The sequence below is a fragment of the Plecotus auritus genome (assembly GCF_963455305.1).
Source record: "Plecotus auritus genome assembly, chromosome: 3".
Taxonomy (NCBI): domain Eukaryota; kingdom Metazoa; phylum Chordata; class Mammalia; order Chiroptera; family Vespertilionidae; genus Plecotus; species Plecotus auritus.
Genome location: NC_137772.1, coordinates 21,612,943 through 21,631,598, shown reverse-complemented (window position 1 = coordinate 21,631,598; position 18,656 = coordinate 21,612,943).

Sequence of the window (18,656 nt, the reverse complement as noted above, 5' to 3'; positions counted from 1 at the left end):
TAACCCCAGCATCTAAACCTTTATCTATAAATTAAGAAGAATGCAAACCCTCACTGACCTCACAGAATTGCCACAGGGAAAACTCAGATTTTCTGCAAAGCCCTTTGGAAATGCCAGATGACCCTATGGAAGTGTCTCTTTCCATGCAGCAAGAAATGTTTTAAAGCAGATACCATTATAAGAATGATATAGAAAATGCACTGTTTGTAGTTCATTACTTTCTGAGTTCTGGGTCTTCAACAAAATCTGGGTAGATGTTTTCACAGTGCACCTATCCTCAAAAATACATGATTCCTTTATGATGAACAGATGTGAAGAGGTAAGGAGATGAAGAGAGGTGGTCTCTATTTCAGAAACCATAAATTATATCTCATAAAATACATATTATTAAATCTTATTATGGAGTTTGAAAATCTTTTTAATATTTCTCATAAAAACAGAGTTCCAAAGAGGTAGAGTAATTTTTTTATTTAATTCAGTTTATTGGTTTCAGAGGAAGTGGGCAGAAATTAAAAGTAGAATTTCCTAATGCAGATGGTGCTCAAGCAAAGGGTGGGTAACCATTTAGTAAACATAGAGTAAACAGCATTGAAGCATAAAATGGTAAAGGACTAGGTGTCCTTAAAGGTCACTGACTCATTTGGCAAAAATGTAGCTAGGATCATCTATCTTATGCCAGTTACAAAGATATGCCCTGACATATCTTCCCACCAGAGTAAAGTTCTTCCTTCTTCCCTCCTTCTTGAATTTGGATTGATCTTGTGACTGTGGCCAATAGGATGCAACCTTGTTCCAGTATTGAGCTTAAGCTGCAAGAAGCTTTGTTCTCTTACAACTCTGACCAGCTACCTTGAGAAAAACCCTAGGTCAACCTGATGGATGATGAATAATGATACCCCCTGCCCTCATCACATTAGCCAATTGTCACCCAACCACAAGATATGCAAATGAGAGAAACCAGCCAATCACCTTCAGACCACAAACACATGAACAAAACTCACTGACATCATCAGAGCCTTACCTAGATCAGCAGAATTAACAGACCCATCAGCTCATGTACAATAATTAATGCTTACTGTTTGAAGGCATTGAGTTTGGGGGAGTTTTGATAGACAGCAATAGCTATACAACCAGACACTGAGCTAGGCAGCATTAAGCAAGATAAACAACCCTAAAAGTCTTTTCCTACCATAAGAGTAAATAATTCTTAGAAAAATCTCAGGATATATTACCTTTTTTGAGGCATTACCATCCAATGTGTGTACATTTATATCTTTATAAATTTTTAAATGAGTTTAAATGTTAACTGTAAACATGGCCAATGAGTATGAGCAAGTGCTGTAGAGACTACCACTCTGGATTGCTTCAGACCTTTTGTGTTTCCACAGGTAGCACAGTGATCCCAGCACCTAGTGTAGGATGACTATCATCCCTTCTCACTCCTCCCAATAGACACACAACCTGGGGACCACACAGATCCTTAGATCAGCTTTGTCATTACCAGATATTCCTTGCCCTTTCATGGTGCTAGATTCTGCTGAGTTTTGCCTCCACTGAAAATGCATCAGTGCATGTCCATGCTGCCCTGGAGGGAGACTGGGGCTTGGAGATGTAGGTGAGCTGTGTACAGACTATGGCACTTATATTTTGCTTGAGCCCAGAATGATGTACTCTTAGCTTTTGAATTGTATAATTAAGAGGATGGCTTAGAATGCTATGCCTTCTAAATCAAACTAGAAACTCCCTCCTTTTTAAATCTTTGTATTATTTTTTCTATCTCCTGACCCAGCCAAAAACATTATAGTATTCCTGAAAATGTGCTGTATGCTATGGCAACAGAGGCAGAAATTCACTGGGAGTCAGAGATGGAATTGATGTCCCCTTGAGCTCTCCCACTCCAGGCAAACTGATACAGCTCTGGGGCTGCTCAGACATCCCTCTCCTTCTTGTTTCACCTGGTTCCTGGCCTCCTAGAATAATCATATCATCCTGAAACTTTCCACATTGACTTTTCATGAAATGATGAGGAATTAGATCAATTCTCACTTAGATATAAAAACAGTATCCATCAGTGAGCCTCTCTGCTATGTCTAAATATGAAGAAATACTATTTTCAGACAGGGAGAAAGGAGATGGAAATGGACTAATACATTTTGCAGTTTAAGTGAATTCAAATCCACTTGACATTTCTCATATGCCCTGCAAAAGACAGAGCTTATATAATAAACTTACCAGCCACATTTCTGCCACTGACTTTCAGGAGTTTGGAAATCAGTCTACTATGGTATTCTAAGTGGTGAAAAAGCAGTTTCATGTAATATTTTACAAGTTAGATAGTTCTGAGCTCTTGAATAAAGGAAGAAGTGAAAAACTATGGAACAAACTATTTGTTCATTCATTCAACAGTTATTGAACATCAATCACATAAAAATACACTGTAGGGGTTGTTCACTACAGAGAACAAAGATAGAAAGGACCCACTCATTCATTCTTTATTCCAGACCTTAGGAACAGGGCTCTTAGGCAAGAAATATTTTTGATGGAACTCAATTCACCAATAGGAACTATTTCCTTGGTTTAATAAAACCAGTGTCTTAGTTTTTAATTAAAAATATTAATAGTAGTCGCAATAAATATCTATTTTGTATAATTACATGACAGGCACTGCTCTTAAAAGCTATATTATTTTTATTAACTAGATATCAGACCTAATTCTAAATGCATTTGATGGATCATTCATGTGATCATCACAATGAATGTACAAGGGAGGTTTTACTATCACACACATTATATACAGGAGAGAAAGGTGTGGAAAGTCTAGTAAATTTCCTATGCTCACCTTTTTAGGTAAGGTCATGAAGGGGGCCCAAGCAACCTTACTCCAGAGATTTCACTATACTCTCTAACTGTGACAACACACTGACCCCATTCTAGGTCTATCATACCAAAATAGAGTCCAAAATATGGTAATAGGAGAGATATTATTTTTTATTAATCATAAAGAAGAGGTTTCAGGAGGAAATTAATTCTATTAATCTTCCTAGTAGAGAGATGTGATAGATTTTAAAGAGTTTAGTGAAAAACTGGCAACAGCTGAGAGAAATGGATACTTTCAACTCTCTACCCACTCCCATATTCACAAAACCAGAGCTAAGTCTGCATCTTTACCTTCCCCCTTGTTCACCTCAAAGAAACAGCTGTCAGGAAGAATGAGTAGAAACAGTCACTGTGAGGAGGAGAAAAAACACTGACATTTGTAATGGGTCTAATATTTTGAAAACCTATTTGTTTCTCTTTTCAAGATCCAGGTAGTATGTGGGATTTCCTGGACCCAATTTCAGAGGAGAGAGAGAGAGAGAGAGAGAGAGAGAGAGAGAGAGAGAGAGAGAGAGAGAGAGAGAGAGAGAGGAGAGAGAATAGACTTCCCCACACCAACAAGAAATACTTGGACAGGGTGTCTGAGAATACAACTCAGTTTTGATACATCTACCTGGAGATGGAATCAGATTCCATGGGTCAAAGGCTTAGCCCACAAGATTCCACTTTGGATGCCAGTTACAAACCCAAGTTGCTACCTGTGATTCTGACCAACTGACTACAAACTGGGGATTCCAATGACTGTCTCCAATGTGGGATGCCAATAGCAAGTCCAAGTTGTTACCTGCACTTAAGACTGACTGGCTGTAAATCAGAGGTTTCCACAACTTCCTCTTTGGGTTTATTGATTTGCTAGAAGGGTGCATGAAATTCAGGAAAACTCATGAATATGGATGGTGGTCATTTAGGCTCTGAATTGGGCTGTACTCACTAAGATTTCAGCAGTAAGCTGACTTCTGACTGATCCAGGTTGGGCTGGGATGATTAATTGCCTCAGCTTTGCTCCATGGTCTCTCATCTTCCAGCAGGTATGTTCTCAAGGTGGTAGCAGACACACAGTGGTTCTCAACCTTTCTAATGTGGCAACCCTTTAATACAGTTCCTCATGTTGTGGTGACCCCCAACCATAAAATTATCTTCGTTGCTACTTCATAACTGTAATTTTGCTACTGTTATGAATCGTAATGTAAATATCTGTTTTCCGAATGTCTTAGGCGACCCTGCTAGCGGTTCTCAACCTGTGGGTTGTGACCCACAGATTGAGAACCGCTGCTGTAGAGCCTAAGGCCATCGGAAAACACAGTTATTTATGTTACGATTCATAACAGTAGCAAAATTACAGTTATGAAGTAGCAACGAAGATAATTTTATGGTTGGGGGTCACCACAACATGAGGAACTGTATTAAAGGGTCGCGGCATTAAAAAGGTTGAGAACCACTGCGAAACAAGAGGAAATGTCCAAAGCCTCTTGTAGGCCTGGGCTCAGAACTGTCACAACATTACTGCTGCCTCATTTTGAAATGAAGGAAAGAAACTGCATTTATAAGTATCCATCCAAATCAATCAGATCAGATTCGGGGCAGAAATGAGAGGGCCTGGGAATAGACTCCACCTCTTTAGTGAAAGCATCAGCAGTCAATGACAAAGGGCATGGACAAAGGGAGGAGTGTGATGCTGCAACTATCATTGCAATCTACCATAGGCTGAAGCTGAATGAAAATTACAGACAGACCTCAAGGGACCTGTAATTCCAGTGAGAGACAAGTGAGGCCTGGACAGCCAGAAGTCCCCTTCCCCATGCACCCTGATCTAACCAAGCCATGAGTGACCAACCAGGCTGTGATTTATACCAGTCATAGACTCTGATCCTGAATCCCACAGGACAAACAACATCCAGCAGACAAGGAACATGCTTCTCCATGCTTTTTAGTCTACTCCACATTTGTGTAGCCATTTCTCCCCCATATTCTTAGGTTCCCTGTACCCCTCACTCTCTCACTATGAGGGGTACAGGGAACTGAGAGAGAAAATATTTATTTTCTAGAGAGAACTAGCATTACCTAAGTGGAAGATTTAAGTGATTAATGTAGACCAAGTGTTATACAGAATTGAACCAAAATTAATTTTTGTCATCATTCATCAAAAGTGTGGTATCAGGATAAGACCTGACTAGACAAAAAAAGAAAAAGAAAGTACATTTTCTCTATACATTGGAATTCTACTATGTGTAAATTTGTGAATCTTTTTTGATATAGTTAACACTAAAATTGTGACCTTTTTCAAGAAATCTAAATTTTTTAAGACCTCATCGACAAGGTTCTCTATCACATATTCCTCCATCTGTGGCCTAGAAGACAATATTAGAGAATGATGAACCACATTGTCTCCATCTGTCTGATTGGACATATTCTCTCTAATCTTTGGGGCCTGTCCTAATTTGTGGTGTATCTCTGTTTTATTTTTCAAGTGAAATTAGTTCATAAATACTTCACAGGCTATTGTGAGAATTAAATTATATAGCAGATGTGAAAGTGTTTTGCATAGTTCAAAATGTTAAAGAAATGTGAAGTTATTTGACATGCTGTTACAATAATAACAATCTAAATGTGCTAATAGGCACTGCTTTCTCATTATGGAGGCAGACTGGTGTGGGAGAAATAGCACTAGATTCAGATAGGATTCACATGTTCTAATTCCAGCTCAGTCATTTCAAAACTGGTATGACCCTAGGCAAGACCCTTGCCCATTCCAGACCTTGATATTCTCATTAGTATAGTAAGGAGGCTGGTCTAGAGGAGTTCTAAGGTACTTTTAAGCTATAAATAACATTTCTTGTTAACACTTTTTCCAACAAAATTTTTCAGTTATTTGAGAAAGAAAAGAAGATCATATGAAGCCCCTTTTCAGAAGTCTGCTTTTAAAACAATAATGAAATTATCTTTATCTTAGAGTTAACTTCATTCCAGTCACTTTGAATCTATTTGTAGTCATCTAGATATAGTTCTTTTAGTCTATCTCCTGCAGCAATTACTCCTCACCTCCACTGTGGAGCCTTTCCTAATCTTGTTAATCCTTCTTTAGGGCTTCTTCCTCAGTGTTCCTATAGCTCTTTGGCCAACCGTCATCATTGCGTCATTTGCACAATAGCAATCATTAATGGATCCATCCACTCTATACTAGGCAACATGTTATAAAAACTAATGCAATATCTATAAGATATCCCAAGAACTCTGTATGACCTTGTTATTTCACACATTAAAAAATTGAACCCCAGAGAGGCTAAATATTTTGCTCAAATTTACACAACTCAGAAAGAGATAAAACCAGATACTCCACTCACATCTGTCTAAATGCAAAGCCCTTATTTCTCATTAAGTCATAGTGCCTTTTGACCTCTACAATACTAGAAAATTTGTACTGTAAAAATTTGTTTATTAGTCTCTCTTCTAGATTGTCAACTCCTTGGTAGCTGAGAATTTTTTTTAGGTGTTCCTAGTACATACCTGTAGCATCCAAGGTGACAAATAAATGTTTGTTGATTAAATAACATATACCAGGCATGTGGCCACTTCTCTCAAATATTAAATTTAATATGCAGTTTTATGATTCCCTATAATAATGCACCATTTTAGAGTGCATTTTTAACTCAAGTTCTTAGGCCTATGAATTAAGTTACATGGAGTTTTTAAAGACTACAGATACTCTGAAAGCATTCTCAAATGTTTCAAAATAAATCATTTAAAATCTCAAAATCATTATAAACCCCTGATTATAAAGCAATCTCTTTAAATAATTATATGCATCACCATAATATTCTATGCACATAAAAAAATAACTGCAGTACTAAGACTTAACTTACACATGTCATGGGTCTTAATGGCTCCCATCATCAAATTGCTTAATTAACAATCTAACCTTTTTCTCAAACTCTACTCATATTTTTCCAAGTGTCTGCTGGACATTTTTATTCAGTCATCCAATAATTATTTCTAAATTTACATTTAAAAGTAAATCTTAACATCTTTCTACAAGAGTAGTTTGAAAATACATATTTTATGCTTCCATGGTGCTTGGCATAAAGGAGTGTAACATATATCTGGTATAATTAAATAACAAATAATAGTGCTAGTTCCACCACTGATTACTTCACCTTAATTATATCACTTTTAAATGAAGAATAATATGATTTGTACTTATGGGCTACTTTCAGGATCTATCTAAGAAAACTTGAAAAGGCTACATCAATATAGATGTTTTTACTCAGTTGCATTCTGCACATAAATTGAGTATTTAAGTGCATTCTATGTGCTCAGCACTGCCAAATGCTGTAATAAATACAAAAGCAGAAAACCTGGTCCATGATCTTGAAGCTAGAGAGACAAGACTTAAAAACAAAGAGGAATGCAAGGCAGAATATAACCAAGTACTAACTTGTTGAGAATAATTATTCCGAAGCACTTTAAAGGAGAAAGACATTATTATGTTCTCTCTATTGGAGCCCAGAAACATATAGGAAAGCAATAAAGTGATTCTTAAGCTAAAGTTTCCTAGTGAAGGCCTCTTTGATAGTAAACTATTCTGAACCAATCCCTTGGCATAGCATCTGCTATTGTTATTGGTTTTTTGTTTGTTTTCGTAGATACCTCTTTCTCCTTATATCTGCAGAATGAAGGCATTCCCAAGGCTTAGCTTCCAGAAAGTCATTTATTGTTATCCCACTCCTCTTAGGGAACTATTCCAGTCACAGGTGGATGAATTGTGTGCCAAATCCTTGCCTACACATTCACAATCTAACCTCTTTCTCAATCCCCAACTATCTTTTGGACATGTTCATTCACTCTTTCAAGAGTTATTTGTAAATTAGTAGTATAAAATCAACTTTAATATCTTACTCCCTACAAGAATTCCCTTTTCCTCACCTTGACATTCCTATCAGCCAGGTAATCTAAGATATTTTTTTAGTCTCATCCCTACAACCTTTAGCTAAAGTTCTCATATATTTCACCTCCTTCCTCTTGTTTCGGCTACTACTGTCCTTATTAACTCAGAAATATCTACTAACTAGTCTCCTACTTTCTCCAGACTTTCTATCTCTCCCACCCATGCCTTTCCCCAGGCCTCAAACTTTCACCAGAAACTCATGGCCTGGGATATGCACAGAGGGAGAGCACATATCGTGGCTTTGAAATTAGAACTGGGTTCAAATCTCAGCCCTAACATCATTACATATCCTTTAAAATCTGAGATTCTCTGTTCTTTTCTCTAAACTGGGAATAATACTTCTTATTTAGAAATATTGTAAGGAGTGAAATGAGATAATACATAAAAATCTCGGCATAAAATAAGAGGTAATAATTAGCAACTCTTTTAAGAAATAGTACTATCAGATGAAGTATAATATTCTAAATCCTTCATGAAATAGATTCAATTTATATTTTTAAACTACTTCAATATAGAAACAAAGCATATTTCTATTTATACTACTTACCATAAATGAAATCTCTTCCCCTCACGTCTTCCCAAAAGAACAAATGTGATTTATTCTTTAAGAAGCTATTGTTGTCAATTACGCCCTCAATAAAGTTTCCATATCCATCTCAGTACAAAGTGAGCCTTCTCGCCATATTATTGGACCATCTTGTATTTGTTTTCTATTCTAGCCTTTGAGTTTTAACACATCCAGACTTGTTACATATTACCTTTTTAACTGATATTAAGTGAATGCCACTATTTGACTTCCTAATTAGAATACAAAGCCCATGAGTACAGGGAATACCATTTGTGCGCATAAACCCAGTGTTATTCTCAGAGTCAGCATGTAATAAATATTTGTTGAACTGATAAATAAAGAAAGAACTGCATTAATAAAACAGAGAAGCAAGAGTTGTCACACAAAACAATGAAAGTAAGAGTCATTTTGGTAGAAGCTGAATGCTAAAAAATAGTCAGTGGCATGATTTAAGTGGAAAGTAGCAAAGTCTGATATATCAATGCTGGCTACAGTGGATTATGGCTGAGGAGTTAAGAAGCAGGAAGTTTAACCAGGAATCAATGTTAATAAGAGAAAAGAGCCCAGCTGTCGTGGCTCAGTGGTTGAACATCAACCTATGAACCAGAAAGTCATGGTTCAATTCCAGGTCAGGGCACATGCCCGGGTTGTGGACTCAATCCCCAGTGTGGGGCATGCAGGAGGCAGCTGATCAATGATTCTCTCTCATCATTGATGTTTCTATCTCTCTCTTCCTCTTTGAAATCAATAAAAAATATATTTTAAAAAAGGAATTAGAGAAAAGAAAATCAGTCTGAAATAATAAAAACACGATCATGAGACATATCAGTGTATCTTTTAAGAAAAGAAAAATAAGACTAGGTAAATATATCTTAAAATATAAGTAAAAAATTAAAGTCCCTGCTTCAAGACTGAAAAAAGGTGACTGTGAAACAAAGGGGAACACTCTAAAGACAATCTGTAGAGAATGAGAACTCATTTTTGGATATGCTGAAGTTATTATTCAACATGCAATTATGAATTTCAAATGCACAAACTTTGCAACCAAAATAAGAAAACTCTTTATAAACCGTCAGTGAAAAAAACCCTGAAAGATAGAATACTGCTTTCTTTCTAATACTGCTTCAGAAATTGCATGACCTTTATACTTACTCACTATGAAGAAAGAGCCTCATAATCTTGCTTATTGGTTTACCCAGTTCAGACTTCTTCTATGCAAGTAGCTAGCCTAGAAAACTCTAGAGGACAGAGGATATGAATAAGAGAGTATTATTGGTAAAAGTAGTTCTCTCATTTTCTCTGACCTGTTGTACCAACATTATAACTTGTTGAGGGGAGTGAAAGAGAAGAAAATTACCTAGGCTTCTTCTTCTGGCTAAAATGAAGTGACAAGGATTTCTGCCTGAAATAACAATAACAACAAATATATATATGTGTGTGTGTGTGTGTGTGTGTGTGTGTACTTCAAGCAATATGGATAGTGATCTCCAAAAGAAGAGAAACTAATGGGGTGAGCGTCACAATTGCCCAAGCTCATTGCCTTAAAAACATTTCCAGCCTGCAACACAGGGAAGGAGAGCCAATGGAAGAGCCAGAGTTGAGAGTCCGAGGACATCAAAGCATCTAGGAGGGAAGACAGCTACAACAAAGAGAATGTAAGAGATCTGCAGAGGTTAATCCTGACCAGTGCACGTGTCTGAGTAAACTACCTGGGGCTGAGAAAAGAACCACTCAGAAGGATTTCAGAAAACAGAGCCTGGGCTCAAACTGGGTCCAGGAATAGTGCCTGATACCACCATCCAAACTGGAAAACATTCTATTTTACAGTATACTGAGTAGAATAGGCAGAAAGGTCTTGTCCAGACAGTGAGAAATAAATATTCCTAGGCCATGCACCACTTTGGTCCCACCTAAAAAAATTTAAAAGTCAGAATGGAAAGGATTGCATCATTTCCAGAAATTGAACTGAAATCAGAGCAAAGCTTAAAAGTACATGTAAAAATATAAAAATAGCCAGAAACCTCCCCCTAAAAAAATAAATTTTATACCACATAGGGCATGCAAAGAAGAAGAAGAAAAAATAAAGTGATCCCAAACAAGGAGCAGAGTTAATCAATCAAACCAATCCAGAATGGACACAGATGTTAGAATTATCAGCAATGACATTAAAAGAGCTATTAGAACTGTGATCCATATGTTCAAATGTTAAGTAAAGACATGGAAGTTATAAAAACCACTTGGATAGAACTTGCAAGGTGAATACTTCAATATGTGAGATGAAAACTGCCCTGGATGGGATTAATGGCAGATTAGATATTACAGAAGAAAAGACTATTGCATTTGAAAACACAGCAATAGAATCTAAATAGAATGAGAAATGAGAAAAAATAATAATTCTGAAAATAAAGGAAAAGTGTCAGTAAGCTCATAAAAGGGAAGAAACAAAACGTATTTAAAGAAATAATGATTAACAATTTTCCAAATTTGATGAGAAGTATAAATGCACAGTTCTTGAGGAACATGAAACTCAAGAATAAGAAACATGAATAAAATCATGTAAAATCACCTCATAATCAAATTGCTAAAAACCAATTATAAAGAAAAAAAATTGTAACAAAGTTCCAGCAAGATTTTAATTGATACAGACAAGGTATTTCAAAGTTTATATGGAAAGTAAAGGAATTACAATAGCTAAAACAGTTTGTAAAAGAAGCATAGTGGGCAAGACCAATCTATCCAATGTCAACACTTAATATACCATTACACTAATCAAGAATAGCACAAATATGCCTACCTGGTTTCTGGCACGTGCCTCAAAAGCAATTCAATGGAGGGATAATAGTATTTTCAACAAATGATGCTGGAACAATTGACATCCATTGACAAAAAGATGAATCTCAATCTGACCTCTCATCATGTACATTTTATTTGAAGTGGGTCATAGACTTAAATATAAAATTTAAAATTGTAAACTTTTAGGAGAAAACATAGGAGGAAGTCTTTGGAATATAGGACTAGGAAAACATTTTTGACATAACACCAAAAGCATAATCCATAAGAGAAAAAAGTGATAATCTGGACTTTATCAAAATTAAAACACTTTAATGTCATGAAAAATCCTATTAAGAGGATAAAAAGACAAGCTACAGATTTAGAGAATATAATCACAAACCACATATCTGAAAAAGGTTACTTATATCTAGATAAACAATTTTTAAAATTCAATTATATAATGGGCATAAGACTTGTATATAAATCTTCATAACAGCTAGATTTGTGATACTCCCAAACTGAAAACAACCCAAATACCCATCAAAAGGTGAATGGATAAACTGTGTTATATTCATACAATTGAATATTACTCAGCAACAAAAAGAAATGAACTATTGATACATATGATAGAAATGAATCCCAAAATAATTATGCTGAATGAAAGAAGCCAAACCAAACAAAAAAGGAGAATATACTGCATAATTCCATTTATGTGTCTTTAATGAGACAAAGAAGATCAGTGGCTGCATGGGAATCAGAGTAGGATGGGTAAAAGAAATATGAAAGGGGATAAAGAGGCTTTTGGAGATGCTGGCTATGTCCATTTTATTGTGATGATGGTTTCATAAAGGTATACATTTGTCAAAACTTACTAAGTTATGCATGTATATATGTGCGACTCATATATCAACTACGCTTCAGAAAGCTATTTACAAAACAATGTTAACTTATCTCTATGTAATATCATTATGTTGATGCCGCACAAATTTCTGATGCTAACTCATATGTGTTGCTTGAACTAAAGGGCCATATAATCATCTACATGTGGATATCTAATTGATGCCTTAAAATTAAACTGTTCAAACTGAACTATTAATATCCCTTCTCCTCAAATATGTTTCATTCATAGTTATCTCATATTTGAATATTGGAAACTTCAACATTAAAATTGTTGGCCAAATCATCTTTTCCTCTTGTCTTTTCCTTATAGAAAATGTATATCCAATCCATCAGCAAATCTGCTTACTCCACCTACAAAACTCCACCCCAAGTCTGCCCACTTATTACCACTGATACCATTCAGATCAAAGCCACCATCATTGCTGCCATTACTACCTAACTGGTGCCCTTGTCTTTGCCTTTGCCCTCCTCTTCGTTCTTATCATGGAAGTGAACTTTGAATCCACTGTGGAGTTTACACCAGGCCATGCTTCCCTTGGATTGCTCCTCACCAACCAATGAGCATAACAGTAGATGAGATATGGGCAATTCCTGCCTAATGTGAGAGTTCTCTGATAGGCAAATTTGGCTCAGGGTTCCCTATCAGTCTGGGTGAGACTTTGACAGAACATTATAGTGTGGGGTTTTCTACCCACTTTCCCCCCTCATGTTTTTCTGGTTGCCACACCTGTGTTATGGTCTGAGGGCGCTCTTTGGCTGCTCCTGTTCCCCCATCCTTTATCCTTCACAGGCATTTCCCATAAAAAAAGCTCATGTTCCTCTCATCCAGTTTTCATATCTGCTTCTTGGAAGACCTGAACTTACACACAAAGGTGCAATAAGTCTGTCCGCAGCAGGAAAGCATCACTCCCTCTGCATGGCTATCCTGAATGGAAGGCTCATCAGATGTCTTTGGACATCAGGATTGTAAAAGTCAGGGACAGAGTTGTTTGTATTAGAGATTTAGGAACTAACTAGAGCTCAGGTCTTCATTTACCTGAGGGACTAGTTCCAAATGGGGTGTTCTTGCTTTCTGAGTTTAGAACGCAAAGTGGTTTTCGTCCCATCTGTGCTAAGTGATATGATTATTCGTATTCTATCAGGCCAGGCATCAGTTTTGCTTTCTCAGAAGGTATAGACAAGAAGTTCATTGCCCTGGGAATCTGCACTCTGGTCCCAACTCACTATTTACTTGATAATACAGTCTCAGTCAAGTCCACTGAACACATCTGGGCCACAAATACCATCTGGTCCAAATCCCTACTGTTAGCGATGGGATATCAAAGGACCTCCCCACTCTCTGATTCTGCACCTACTGGGCAAAAGTAATTTAATCATCTGATGCTATCGAGACCTTGCCATTTTGTGCAGCATCGCAAAAGGATTAAAATAGAAAAGGGGGCCGAAACCGGTTTGGCTCAGTGGATAGAGCGTCAGCCTGCGGACTGAAGGGTCCCAGGTTCGATTCCGGTCAAGGGCATGTACCTTGGTTGTGGGCACATCCCCAGTAGGGAGTGTGCAGGAGGCAGCTGATCGATGTTTCTCTCTCATCGATGTTTCTAGCTCTCTATCCCTCTTCCTTCCTCTCTGTGAAATATCAATAAAATATATTAAAAAAAAAAGATTTTAAAATAGAAAAGGGGTTTAAAGCAAATGGTTGCCGTTGTAATTTCTATATTGTACAGTTCTGACATGTGTGCATTGGGGGTGTGGGCATAGGCATTTCTCAATGCAGGTTCCTCTGTAATTCCTGGTGATGCTCATGTGTATAGGCAACAAAGCAAGAAACCCTTGGATTCAACCTTCAAATATTCTGACCCCACAGCAGCAGATACATCATTCCATTAAGTCCAAACCAGCACTCAAGCAACATTTTCTCTTAAACACATGAGCAGAACTCAGTGTGAGGCCTTCGGAACCATTGTATTCCAGCCTTTGTTTGAACACGGTTGTCCTTTTTCCTCATTCCGTCTGCAGTACACTGTCCAAGTGAATCCTGCTGTTAGCTAGACAGGGGTCCCTAGAGAGGACAGGCTGGGTTCTGTATGTTTAACTTTTTATCCTTTGTGTCAACCAGTTATGTTTCTAAAACATTTTCAATCCCCTAGCTTCGGAGAAAACAAATAACTCTGCACAGCCCCCCCCTCTGCTTTCATTCCTCATAAATAACCGCCAAGAAGGAGGACAGCCGCAGAGACAGGGCCTGAATGCTGACGAGACTGGTGCAGCCGACTTCAGCTCCACCTCAGAGAATCATTTCGCAGTTGGGCCACGAAGGCTGGAAATGAATCCCAAACTTCTCCAGTGTGATCAGAGCTGAGTGCTGCTTGTCAGGCATGACGGCAGTCAGTCTCTCTCTTCTCTCTCTCTCTCTCTCTCTCTCTCTCTCTCTCTCTCTCTCTCTCTCTCTCTCTTATTGATTTCAGAGATGAAGGGAGAGGAAGAGAGATTGAAACATCAATGAGAATCATTGATCAGCTGCTCCTGCATGCCCCCTACTGGGGATCGAGCCCGCAACCCAGGCATGTGCCCTTGACTGTAATGGAACCTGGGACTCTTCAGTCCGAAGGCCGACATTCTATCCACTGAGACAAACCAGCTAGGGCGATCTCTCTTCAAGTCCAAATCCTGAGTAGGTCATGGGAAGAGCTCAGGGCTGAGAGTTCTAGTTCCAACATGGTAAAGGACTTCAGGTATTATTTAGACAAGCTAGGATGATTTCCTCTCTAGGCCTCAGTATCTTTGTCTGTTATGAATCATGATTATGTGGTGGTTAATTATGTGGCTTTGCAATCCAGATTGCTTAGTTTTGAATCTGAGCTTTGCCACTTTGTAACCATGTAACCTTGGATAAATTGAAGTTTCTGTATTAGGCAACTTAGACTTACTTATGCTGTATAACAAATGACCCTGCACCCACCTCCCGCCCCCCCCCCCAAAAAAAAAAAATCTCAGTGGCTTACCACAATAAAGATTTATTCCTCACTTATGTTACATTATGGCTTTGGATCAATTTAAGCCCTAAGAACCTGTGGCTTCACTCCACATCTTCCTCTTGTTCATTGAGGTCTAAAGTCTGGGACAGAGGCTACGTCTTGGCATCATAGCTAATTATAAAAAAAAACAATGGCCAGCCATGCAGTGGCTCTTAAAGCAAATGAACTAAAACAGTCTTGCTGTCTCTTCCATTCATATTTCATTGGTTTGAGTAATTATGTCAATGTGCAAAGAAGTATAGTCCTACCATAGGAAGGATAAGCAAGTGTGATAGCAAAGGGCATGAAAAAGGCTAAATAATTATGTACAAAATATTACCTACCCTCTGCATCTCACTTTCTTCATCTGTAAAATAACGCTGATAATTATAGTGCTCATTTCATAAGGTTGTTAGAAAGATTAAATGAGTTTTCATATGAAAAACATTTAAAATGGTATGTAGAATATAAGAAAACCTCATTAAATGTTAGTTATTATTATCTGTCTGTCTCATAGAAATAATATAACTTTTTCCTACCTTGCAGAGATTTTTGAGGATCCTATTATTAATATATTTGTTATAGATACTATGTGAGATGGAGTAAATCATATTAAGCACCATACGAAAGTCACAAATTTTATTACATCAATTGCAGGCAATAATGTAGACATGTGCCCTCCACTCGTCTCCATGGAGATGTTCAATGACAAGGTTTCAAAGAGGATTATTTACAGTACAATATCCTTGTAGATATATCATTATCACCAATAGCAAAATATACTATTTATGGAGCCCCTATTACACATGAAGCGTTATGCTCAGCATAAGAGAAGCAATGATGAATAAGATCTAGCCCTCCATATGCTTACTGCCCAGCTGGAGAGACCTTGTTCATTTATGTACCTTAAGTACACTAGATCAGGGCTACCTGGATGGTGATTCAGGCCAGAGATGGTCCAGTAAATCAGAGGGGAAATGGTACTTGAACCAGCCCTTTAAGAAAAGTTGGTTTTGGGTAACCATACCAGACAAGGGTAGGAAATGGAGAAAAAAGAAAACAGAAGGAAGAGACAGTTTTCTCATTTTCAGGAAAATTTAAAATCCTGAAAATGTACAAAAGTTATTGTTAAGTGAAATAGTGCAAAAAAGGGAAAAGGAAATAAAATCAGGGTTTCTGGTTCCCAGTCCTAGGTAGGATTCTCCCCTGGACCTGTGATTTCTTTAGGAATGTTTCATCTTCTGCAAGTTTACTTGATCTCTTCCTCTGAAGACTCCATCTTTCTTGCTACTCCTGTCTTTTTATAAGATTACTAGAGGCCTGATGCACGAAGATTTATGCAAGAATGGGCCTTCATTACCCTGCCTGCTGGCACCCCCTTCACTCTGGCCCGGAGCTGTCTTTCCACCTTCCCACACTGCCCAGAGGCCCAGAGCAGCTAGGGTGGTGCAGAACACCAAGCATCCCGCCCCCAGCCACTTGGCACCTGTGTATGCAAGTTAACCCACCATCTTTGTTGGATTAATTTGCATACTCACTCCTGATTGGCTGGTGGGCATCATGAAGGTATGGTCAATTTGCATAGTTCTCTTTTATTAGTGTAGATGTAGCATGCAAAATACATGTTAATTCATATCACTTATCAATATCTATTATGTGCCTTTCACAAACACATAATAATCCTTATAAGACCCAGTGAATTATTTAATATGATCTCCAAAGTCACCTACTAAGGGGCCAAGCCAGTACTCAGACCCAGGCATGTGCTCCTTTTCACAACACTATACTCTTTCCCATTGGAAGACACTATGTGTGCACATATGTGTGCACATATGTGTGCATGTATGTAGACATTTGAGCATGTACTGGCACATGTGTACATGGATCTTCATATTCACCCACCTCGGTGTGGGCAGTACAATGGGAAAATGCCTCCAGTTGATCACATAATTCTTCCCACTTGGTAAATGTCAGTGAATCTGACCATAGTTCTTAATGCTGCTGATTGATTACAAGTCAGTTGCTGACTGAAAAATACAGGGAAGTGTGAGAGTAATTTCCTTGTTAGTTTATTTCAAAGCAACTGTTGATTGTGCATCATGGACACATTCAGAGGATAATGAGCCTAAGTGTCTAGGCAAAGGCAGTGGATGGCAGGGAGCCTGCTTGGAAGGCAGGGAGAATTGTTAAGCCTCAGGTGTCTCATCAGAGATAAGTGAATACCCCAATTCTATATGTGTCAGTGGTTCAATCTCTCTAGCGAGAGCAATTTAGCAACAGCCAAGTAATTCTTGCCATTGCACAGCTGCCCTGTGATCATACCTGGACCTTTAATATCAACCCAAAATCAGATGGGAGAAGACCTGAAAGTCATATTTAATATACTCTTTTATTCCCCATCACCCTCACCAAGATCTCCGTACACAAGGGTATGTGCTCATAGACACATGCATATACAAACACAGTGTTCCATAGATTTCTTCATTGCACCAGGTGCACACCAGGGTTCTACCTCCTCACTAGACTTGAAGTTGTGCTGGCCAGGGCCTTGGTTTGGTTAATGAAAGCAATGTGAACAGAAGAGATGTGTGACTTCCAAAATGAAGTTTAAAAATGCCAGTGCATCGTTCCACATAGTTTTCCCTTTGTCATGGTGACTGGTGATGTTCCAGGTGGTACAGGCCTCTGTGATATTCATTTCTGAATGAGAAAGATGTGGAGCAGAACTCCAGAAACCTGAAATGGGTACTAATGAGAACAGAAAATACATGTTTATTAAACTTCTAAGCTTTAGGGGTTATTTGTTACTTGAATATAGCCTAGTCCATCCTGAGAGATAAAGTCAGAATATAGACCCATCCTGTCCAGAAAAGGGGAGGACAGTGAATTAGGGGAAGCCCAACATGCCAGAATTTATTCCTGGGGACACCAGAAGGCTCATTTTCTTGGCAGCAACAAATTGTAACCTGGTCACTTGGCACAGGCCTTATTCTATGTTCCTGGATCTGTGTTGAGCAGGGACATGTGGGAAAGGTACCCCAGCTTACTCCCCTACTCCCTGACTCTGGCTAACTGGGGTATGAAACCAGGGCAGGATTGTAGTCTATAGATATGGAGAAATCATAGATTCACTCATCAGAATTTTGGGAAAGCAGTCAAAAAATAAGGTGATGGTTGATATTTTTCCTTTCTTGAACTCGGTCACCCATCTGTTCTTAAGGTTTATTCTGACTCAGAAGTTGTTCTTTTCCACCTTTGGTTACAATTTTCCATCTAGACCACATCTCACTCCTACCCCTGGGGCTTTGTTGCAGGTCAGTATTTGCCTGTCTGCTATCTTCCTCAGGCCAACACCTTTCAAAGACCAGAAGGAAACTCCCTGTCCTCTCTTGCTTCAAAGATGACCTTTGTGAAACAGAGATGATGAAAATCAATGATCCCACTGAAGAATCAAAGGTTTCACCCCAGCTCTGTTTACAACATCCCAGGCTCATTGTGACAACTCACCCCCAACACAGGTATCTCTCTCCTTCTTTCTGACTACCATCTCTCTTCCATATCATATTTCCTCACTGTTGCAATA